Source organism: Arachis ipaensis, chromosome B04 (assembly GCF_000816755.2).
Source record: "Arachis ipaensis cultivar K30076 chromosome B04, Araip1.1, whole genome shotgun sequence".
NCBI classification, from domain to species: Eukaryota; Viridiplantae; Streptophyta; class Magnoliopsida; order Fabales; family Fabaceae; genus Arachis; species Arachis ipaensis.
In genome coordinates this window covers 114,377,100-114,385,293 of record NC_029788.2, presented here as the reverse complement: position 1 = coordinate 114,385,293, position 8,194 = coordinate 114,377,100, and positions in this window count along the sequence as shown.

The window sequence follows — 8,194 nt, the reverse complement described above, 5'->3', positions numbered from 1 at the left end:
TCAACGATGAGTGTTTAACGGTCGACGGACTCACGGACTCGGTTGCAAGCCTCTGCCTAACTAATGGACTCATGAATGAAGGTTTCCGAAAACATCTCACCACCAAACCGGTATGGACCATGCACAAGGTCCAAAGCGTCGCAAAGAAATACATAAACGACGAGGAAGTAAGGCAGGTCGTAGCCGCCAACAAACGGCAGCACGGTAACACGCACCACGGCAATGTGGCACCTCGCCACCAACCCCCCACCAAGAGAAAACCAGAAGGAACTTCCCAAACCAACAAGCATAAACCGACCTCCCAGAATCAGAAAATTCTCTAACTACACACCCCTGACAGCCCTGATCTCCGAGATATACCACCAGATAGCAGACCGAGGCATCCTCCCGAAGGCCCGACAACTCAAGGACAGAACGGGCAGCAATAAAACCCTATACTGCGACTACCACAGAGGATACGGACATAGGACACAAGACTGATTCAACCTAAAAGACGCACTCGAGCAAGCTATATGAGACGGCAGACTCCCCGAGTTTGCCAAAATTATCATGGAACCAAAATGTGCAGAAAGAGAAAAATCACCGGAAAGAAAAGGGCGCAACCCGAGGACACAGAGACAAGCCCCCAGAGAAAGCCTGGAGACAGACCCGACCATAATCGTAAATGTCATCACAGGCAAAGACACCCCGGAAAAGTCCAAATTGGCACTCAAGAAGGACCTCAAGATCTTGGCAGTCGGAGAACAGACCCCACATCTCACCACCGGCAAGCCGATAACTTTCTCCCCCGAGGATTGCCAACACAGCATCTCGGCGGAAGACGCCCCCTTCGTCATCTCAGCGAGGATTGGAACCGGGCTAGTCAGGAGAATACTGGTGGACACAGGGGCAGACTCAAACATCCTTTTCCGAGGAGCCTTCGATAAACTCGGACTCCGCAACGACAACCTCCAGACACACTGCAACGGGGTCACCGGACTCGGAGACAACTTCCTCAAACCAGACGGCTCCATTGTCCTCCTCCTCACCATAGGGATAGGAAGCCAAAGGAAGAAAATCTTATCTGAGTTCGTGGTCCTAAAAGATTCCACCGCTTACAACGTCATCCTCAGAAGAAAAACAATCAACGACCTCTCTGCAGTCATCTTCACAAAATACCTCCTCATGAATTTCACAGCAGACGACGGCTCCATCGGAACAATCCACAGAGACCGGGAAATCGCAATGGAATGCGACAATACCAGCCTAGCTCTACGGAAAAGACCCCGCAACGCGGCCGGCATATTCCTGGCCGACCTGAACGTCCGACAAGACGGACAACCCAGACCAGAGCCAGAAGGAGACATGGAGAAACTATAGATAGGACAAACCAAAGAGGAATACACCTTCATCAACAGGAACCTTCCGTACGATCTTAAGGAGGATCTCTCACACATCCTAAGAGAGAGCAGAGACCTATTCGCATTCACACTGGCTGACATACCAGGAATAGATCCCGACCTGATGTCCCACTGACTAGCCGTAGACCCCAAGGCCAAGCCAGTGACACAAAGAAGAAGAAAAATGTCCGCCGACCACTTTCATCAACAAGAACTTCCCATACGACCTTAAAGAGGATCTCTCACGCCTCCTAAGACAAAGCAGAGACTTGTTTGCATTCACACCTGCCGATATGCCGGGAATAGACCCCGATCTAATGTCTCACCGACTAGCCGTAGACCCCAAGGCTAAACCTGTGGCACAGAGGAGACGAAAATGTCTCCCGACCGAGCAGCCGAAGTCAAAAAATAGGTTAAAGCCCTCCTCGAAGTAAGCTTTATCAGGGAACTGCCCTACACAACCTGGCTGGCTAACGTTGTGCTAGTCAAAAAGGCTAATGGAAAGTGGCGGATGTGCGTCGACTATACGGACTTAAACAAAGCCTGTCCTAAAGACGCCTTCCCGCCCCCAAATATTGACGGACTAGTAGACATCGCATCCGCCCACCAATATCTCAGCTTCATAGACGCATACTCCGGGTACAACCAGATACCCATGCACCAACCCGACGAGGAGAAAACGGCCTTTATCACCCCCTGATGGCACGTACTATTACACAGTCATGCCTTTCGGTCTGAAAAACGCCGGAGCCACTTACCAAAGACTCGTCAACAAGATATTCCAAGGCCTGTCCGGGACCAAGCTCGAAGTCTACATTGATGACATGCTCGCCAAGACCGAATCCAGCAAGCAACTCATCAGTGAGCTCGAGCTCGTGATGAACACCTTGAGGAGGCACCGAATGCGCCTCAACCCAACAATATGCACCTTCGGGATGGAGGCAAGGAAGTTCCTTGGATTCATGATCACACAACGTGGGGTAGAGGAAAATCCCGAAAAGTGTAGAGTCGTCCTCGAAATGACAAGTCCGAAAAACCTCAAGGACATTCAGAAACTTACCGGCCGACTAACCGCACTATCACGCTTTCTCGGCGCGTCAGCCCAAAAGGCAATCCCTTTCTTCAAACTCATGAAGAAAGGAACCCCCTTTCGATGGAAAACAGAATGCGAGGAGGCATTCCAGTATTTTAAGAAAGCCCTAGCGGAACCTCCGGTCCTCACCAAACCCTAGACAGGAGAGAACCTCTACTTATACCTATCCATAACGGAAGAAGCACTCGCAGCAGCACTTATCCAAGAAGACGAGAACAAAACCCAGCAGCCCATCTACTTCGTAAGCGAAGTCCTACAAGACACAGAATCACGCTACTCATGCCTCGAGAAACTAGCATTCGCACTTTTCACGGCCTCCCGACGTCTCCAACAATATTTTCAAGCCCACTCCATTATGGTCTGAACCGACCAAGCAGTCAGGGAAGTCCTACAAAAGCCCAACCTAGCGGGGAGGATGCTCACCTGGTCCATCGAACTGTCCCAATTCCAAATAAAATTCGAATCCCGGAATGCAATCAAAGCACAGGCCATGGCAGATTTCATCGCCGAGATGACGCCAGGAAATCCCACCCTCGAAACTAGGAAGCTACACGTAGATGACTCATCAAACACCACCTCCGGAGGAGCTGGAGTGATACTCGAAAGCCAAAACGGGATTGTAATCGAACAATCTGTCAGGTACGAGTTTCCGATCTCAAACAACCAAACAGAATACGAGGCTCTATTGGCCGGCTTAACTCTAGCCAGGGAGATCGGGGCAAAAATCTTGGAGGTATGCAGCGACTCACAGGTAGTCAGCTCCCAAGTTAACGGAGACTACCAAACACGAGACCCCTTGCTCCAACAGTACCTCACCAAAGTAAACAAGCTAAAGGAAGAATTCATACGTGTAACCATACAGCACGTCCCCATGAAACGAAATGCTAGACAAACCTCCTCTCGAAACTGGCCAGCACCAAGCCGGGACAAGGTAACCGGTCGCTAATCCAGAAAGTCATCAGGACACCGTCTGTATCAGCCGCAGCCGACGCTGTCCTACCCGTCTCCAACCAGGAATTATGGACCTTCCCGATCCTACAATACCTCCTCAATGGGGTGCTACTCGAGGACTCTAAAGAAGCAAATCGGATAAAAAGAGAAGCCGCCAATTACACAGTCGTAATAAGACAACTATACAAACGAAGATTCTCGCAGTCCCTACTCAAGTGCGTCGAGTCCGGGGACACGGAGTACATACTCCGTGAAATCTATGAAGACTGCTGCGGCCATCACATCGGAGGTAAAACCCTAGCCCATAAAGTTATCCGGGACGGATACTTCTGGCCCTCGGTTATCAAGGACTCAATGCAGCTGGTAAAGAACTGCAACAAATGCCAAATACATGCCGACTTCCACCAAGCCACCCACACCAGCTCAACTCCATAACGGCAGATCGGCCATTCGAAACATGGAGCATCGACCTTGTAGGCCCATTTCCCATGGCACCCGGATAACTCTGGTATCTCATCATCGGCATAGACTACTACACCAAATGGATCGAGGCCAAGCCCTTGGAATCCATCACGGCAACCCAATGCCAAAAGTTCTTCTGGAAACATATCATAACACGATTCAGGATCCCCGAGATCGTAATCTCGGACAACGGAACCCAATTCACCGATAAAAAGTTCAGAGAATTCCTGGAATGGCTGCACATATCCCAACGTTTCAGCTTAGTAGAACATCCCCAGACAAACGGACAGGTGGAGTCCGCAAACAAGATAATAGTCAAAGGACTCAAAAAATGGCTCGACGAAGCCAAAGGACTCTGGGCCGACGAGCTCGGGTCGGTCCTCTGGTCATATCAGACCACCCCCAGAGCTCTACAGGAGAAACCCCTTTTCGCCTGACATACGGGATAGAAGCCATCATTCCCGTCGAGGTCGGGAACCCCAGTCCCAGAAGAACCATTGGAGGTAACGACGAAGACGCAGAACGGGACCTAACGGACGAGGTAAGATCCATAGCCCACATGCGAGAGCTGGCCTTGAAGCAAAAAATCAAGATAAGATATAATAACGGCGTGATACGGAGATACTTCTCACCCGATGACCTCGTCTTACGACGAAACAACATCGGAGCTCCCACCCCCGGAGAAGGAAAACTCACCCCAACTGGGAAGGTCCATACCGAGTCAAAGGAGTGGTCGGGAAGGGAGCCTACAAGCTTGAAAGACTCGACGGAACCGAGATCCCAAGAACCTGGAACACCGCCAACCTACGGCGATATTATACGTAGGCACACTCCATACCTTTAAAATTTGTATTTTACTTATCTTATTTTATTTTTTCGTTGTCAATTGTTACCTTTAAAAGCTATGTCTTTTACTTGCATTATTTTATTTTTCTTGTCAATTGTTTTTGGGTACTCTTTTCCCCCGAGGGTTTTAACGAGGCCCAACTTAATAAAATTCCATTTAAAAGCACACGCTTACCTTGCATCTTTCCCCCAAACCCCCCACTAAACGGCATAAACACGCGACCACCATTGGGAGACTGATCATCCCCAGGGCCTAATAAACGGGATATCCACGAAATAATGACTACACGACCCTACGACGGTCTCTCCCTCCCAAACAACCCGGGAACACAAATAAAGCCACAACACACGGCTCAAAGATACTTAAAACCAAACATGCCAAAATTACGGCTTGAACGGCCTAAAACAAGTCAAAGATCAGAGTCATAACTCACGGCCACACGGCCAAAATATCAACAACAAAATTACAAAGTTCTCAGAACATAATCAAAAGATACAAAAACTACTGGAGATCGATGATCTGACCATCACGAACAGTCCTAAATGCCCCCATCATGAACACATCCACATCTGGCACAAGGACCGAAGCCTAGGCCTTCATCGTCTCCTCAGTAGCAGCAATAGCCTCTTTAACATCAGCAAACAGCTCCCCCTTCTCCTTTTTCAGGACCTCGGCCTCGACCTCCAGAGCAGCAACCTTGGCCTTCAAAGTATTTACCTCACCGAGAAGTGCGGCAGCCTGAGACTCGGCGTCGGAAGCCCGCTTCCTCTCACCGCCCAATTGAGACAAGAGTGAAGTCTCAACCTCAGAAAGACGGAGAATCTCGGCCCCTGCCTCCTTAGATGACTTCACTGCATTCTCCCTCACTACCTCGGAAACCTGAAGCTGCTCCTACAGCTTGACCACCTTGGTCTGAGAGCTACGCAGCTTCTTGTCCAAAAGGCCAACCGGGGCCATCACAGGCTCAGCCTTCCGAACAATAACCGCAGATCGGAGGAGGGAACGATATACTGACTTGGCTTGGAAAGCCACGTCACAGTCACCAAAAAACGCCTCGGTACCAGGCATCAAATGCTGTTCAATGAAAGCCGAAGCATCACAAAGTTGATCCATTACAGAGGGCACACCCTCCTCCTCCCCTATATTCTCGCTGCTGACCTCCTCGGGCCTCTTTCGCTTCCAAGAAGCCTCGGAAGCCGAAACCACGATTACCTCCTCCTCGGGCGAGACCACAGGGCCCAGGGAAGTCTGAGCACCGACCCTGGCCCCAGCCGAGATCACCTCGTGCGACACAACCCGAGAATCCGAGGCAGGGTGGGACAAAGGAGTAGAAGGAGAAGCCGACGACACTTCCTCCCGATCCATCGCAGCTTTTAGCCTCGCCAACGAAGTTAAACCACCGGCCATCTCAACTGAAAGACAGAAAAGAAAAGGTATAAGTCACCAAGTCGGTAAAACAAAAAAAAACAACAGACCAATATAAGTCCGGCAAGCCACAGGGTCACCCATAACATCCCGAGGATTCAAAAGACACTCCCCAAAAAGATGCCAAAGGACACTAGCGACGTCCTTATCCTCTTGAGACAAACCATCGAAGGTCACCTTCGTCAGAACCGACGGCCCGGTACCGAAGTTCTAATAAGTCAGAAATCGGCGCTCCCCCTCCAGGGTCAGCCAGAAAGGATGGTGCCCCCGGACCGGACGCACCTTGAAATACCCACTTTTGAACCCATGAAACGAATCCTCATACAAGCCGAATATCCGACGATGGGGTTGAGCCCTAAACGACATATACCCCTTCTTATGTTTACCCTCCTTAGTCGGCAACGTGCACAAAAAAAGGAAGAGAAAAACGGGAACAGAGACCGGGAGCTCCAGATACTCGCATAGAAGCTCGAACGTACGCACAGCCTCCCAACTATTTGGATGAAGCTGAGACGGTGCCACGGAGCACCGACTTAGCAACGCATGAACGAAAGGCGAAAAAGGAAGTCGCACGCCTAGACGAGTAAACATCGACTCGTAGACCCACATCCAGTCTGGAACGGTCGGCGAGTCGAGATTCAGATAACAAACCCTCTCATCAACGGTGGGGGGATGAGCTCATATGACGCTCGACTTCACCACCCCCACACACTGCCCCTTGGTCAAGAAGCCGTTGGAGATCCGCGTCCGTCATCCGAGATGGCACCCCCAAATGTCGCTAGTCACCCAGGAATAGCGAGCGGGGACACCCCCGGCCGGGGCTATCGGAGCACCCACACTCTCACTTCTCCGCCATGCCATACCTAAAACAAGGAAGAGCACCACCATCAACCTACCAAGAACTACGCAGTGAAAGACACACAGGAAGAATAAACAAATACTAATCACTACATTCTACGCCTACAAACGCAAGTGGTGCTCATTCCTCCTGCTGGAAGCATACCTACTACCCCCACCCACAACACCAACACAGAAACAGAAAGCAGAATACAAACAAACACAAACAAAACAGACTACAAAAGAGAACGAAGAAAACACCAACCTGCTGGAATCGAAACTGGAAATGGAAAACGCACAAGAAGAAGGCAAAGCACCAGGAGTATGCCAAGAGAAAACGCAAAGGAAGGCCACGAGAACACCAAAAATGTAAAAGAAAGGAAATATGAAGATATCAGAAGAGGGTCAAAATGAAACACTTCAAAAACAAAACCAGGACGAAGGAAGAGAGCAACTAAAGGCAAAAGCGATCGTGAGAACTAAGAAGCACAATGACGAACATACCCCTGAAAAGCACACAAAACCAAAGGGCAAAAAGGGAAATGCAAACCAAAATGTCTCCTCGCAATAAATGCGCCCCTTCATAACTGCTGAAACCCCTTGAAAAACACAACGGGCACAAGAAAATAAAAAGACTGAAGCCAACGCGAACTCCGAAGACATGCACGACACTCTCACATAACCCCACAACATCGCCAAATCATACAAGGGAAACGACGGGCCGAACTTCCAACCCAGAAGAAAACCTTGCTTCACCCAGCGATGGAGGCTGACCTCGCTCGCCCTCCCGATGCGGGGGCAACTGTTACGGATCCGGATCATGGATTTGACACACGAAACATCTTCCGAACCCGGACGTCCGGGTTCGACCCGATTCGACATTCTGAAAGGCCCGAAACTGACCCACTAGAACTCCTAACCAACAATCAAATTCAAACACCTCCCTTATCTTAACCTAATAAGATAAGATAAGATAACTACCATCACCTATATAAAGGGGAGCCCCAGGCCCCCTCAGGCAAGTCATTCATTTCCCATACCTTATACCTCTTAGATCCATTCTGACTTGAGCGTCGGAGTGTCTTTGCAGGTACCACCCCCATCGTTCCAGTCAAACAATCTGGCATCCGCCTCGACCAGTAAATTTCCTATCCATCTCTCAACCCATATTGAAGGCTTCCAGTACAGATTATATTGTAT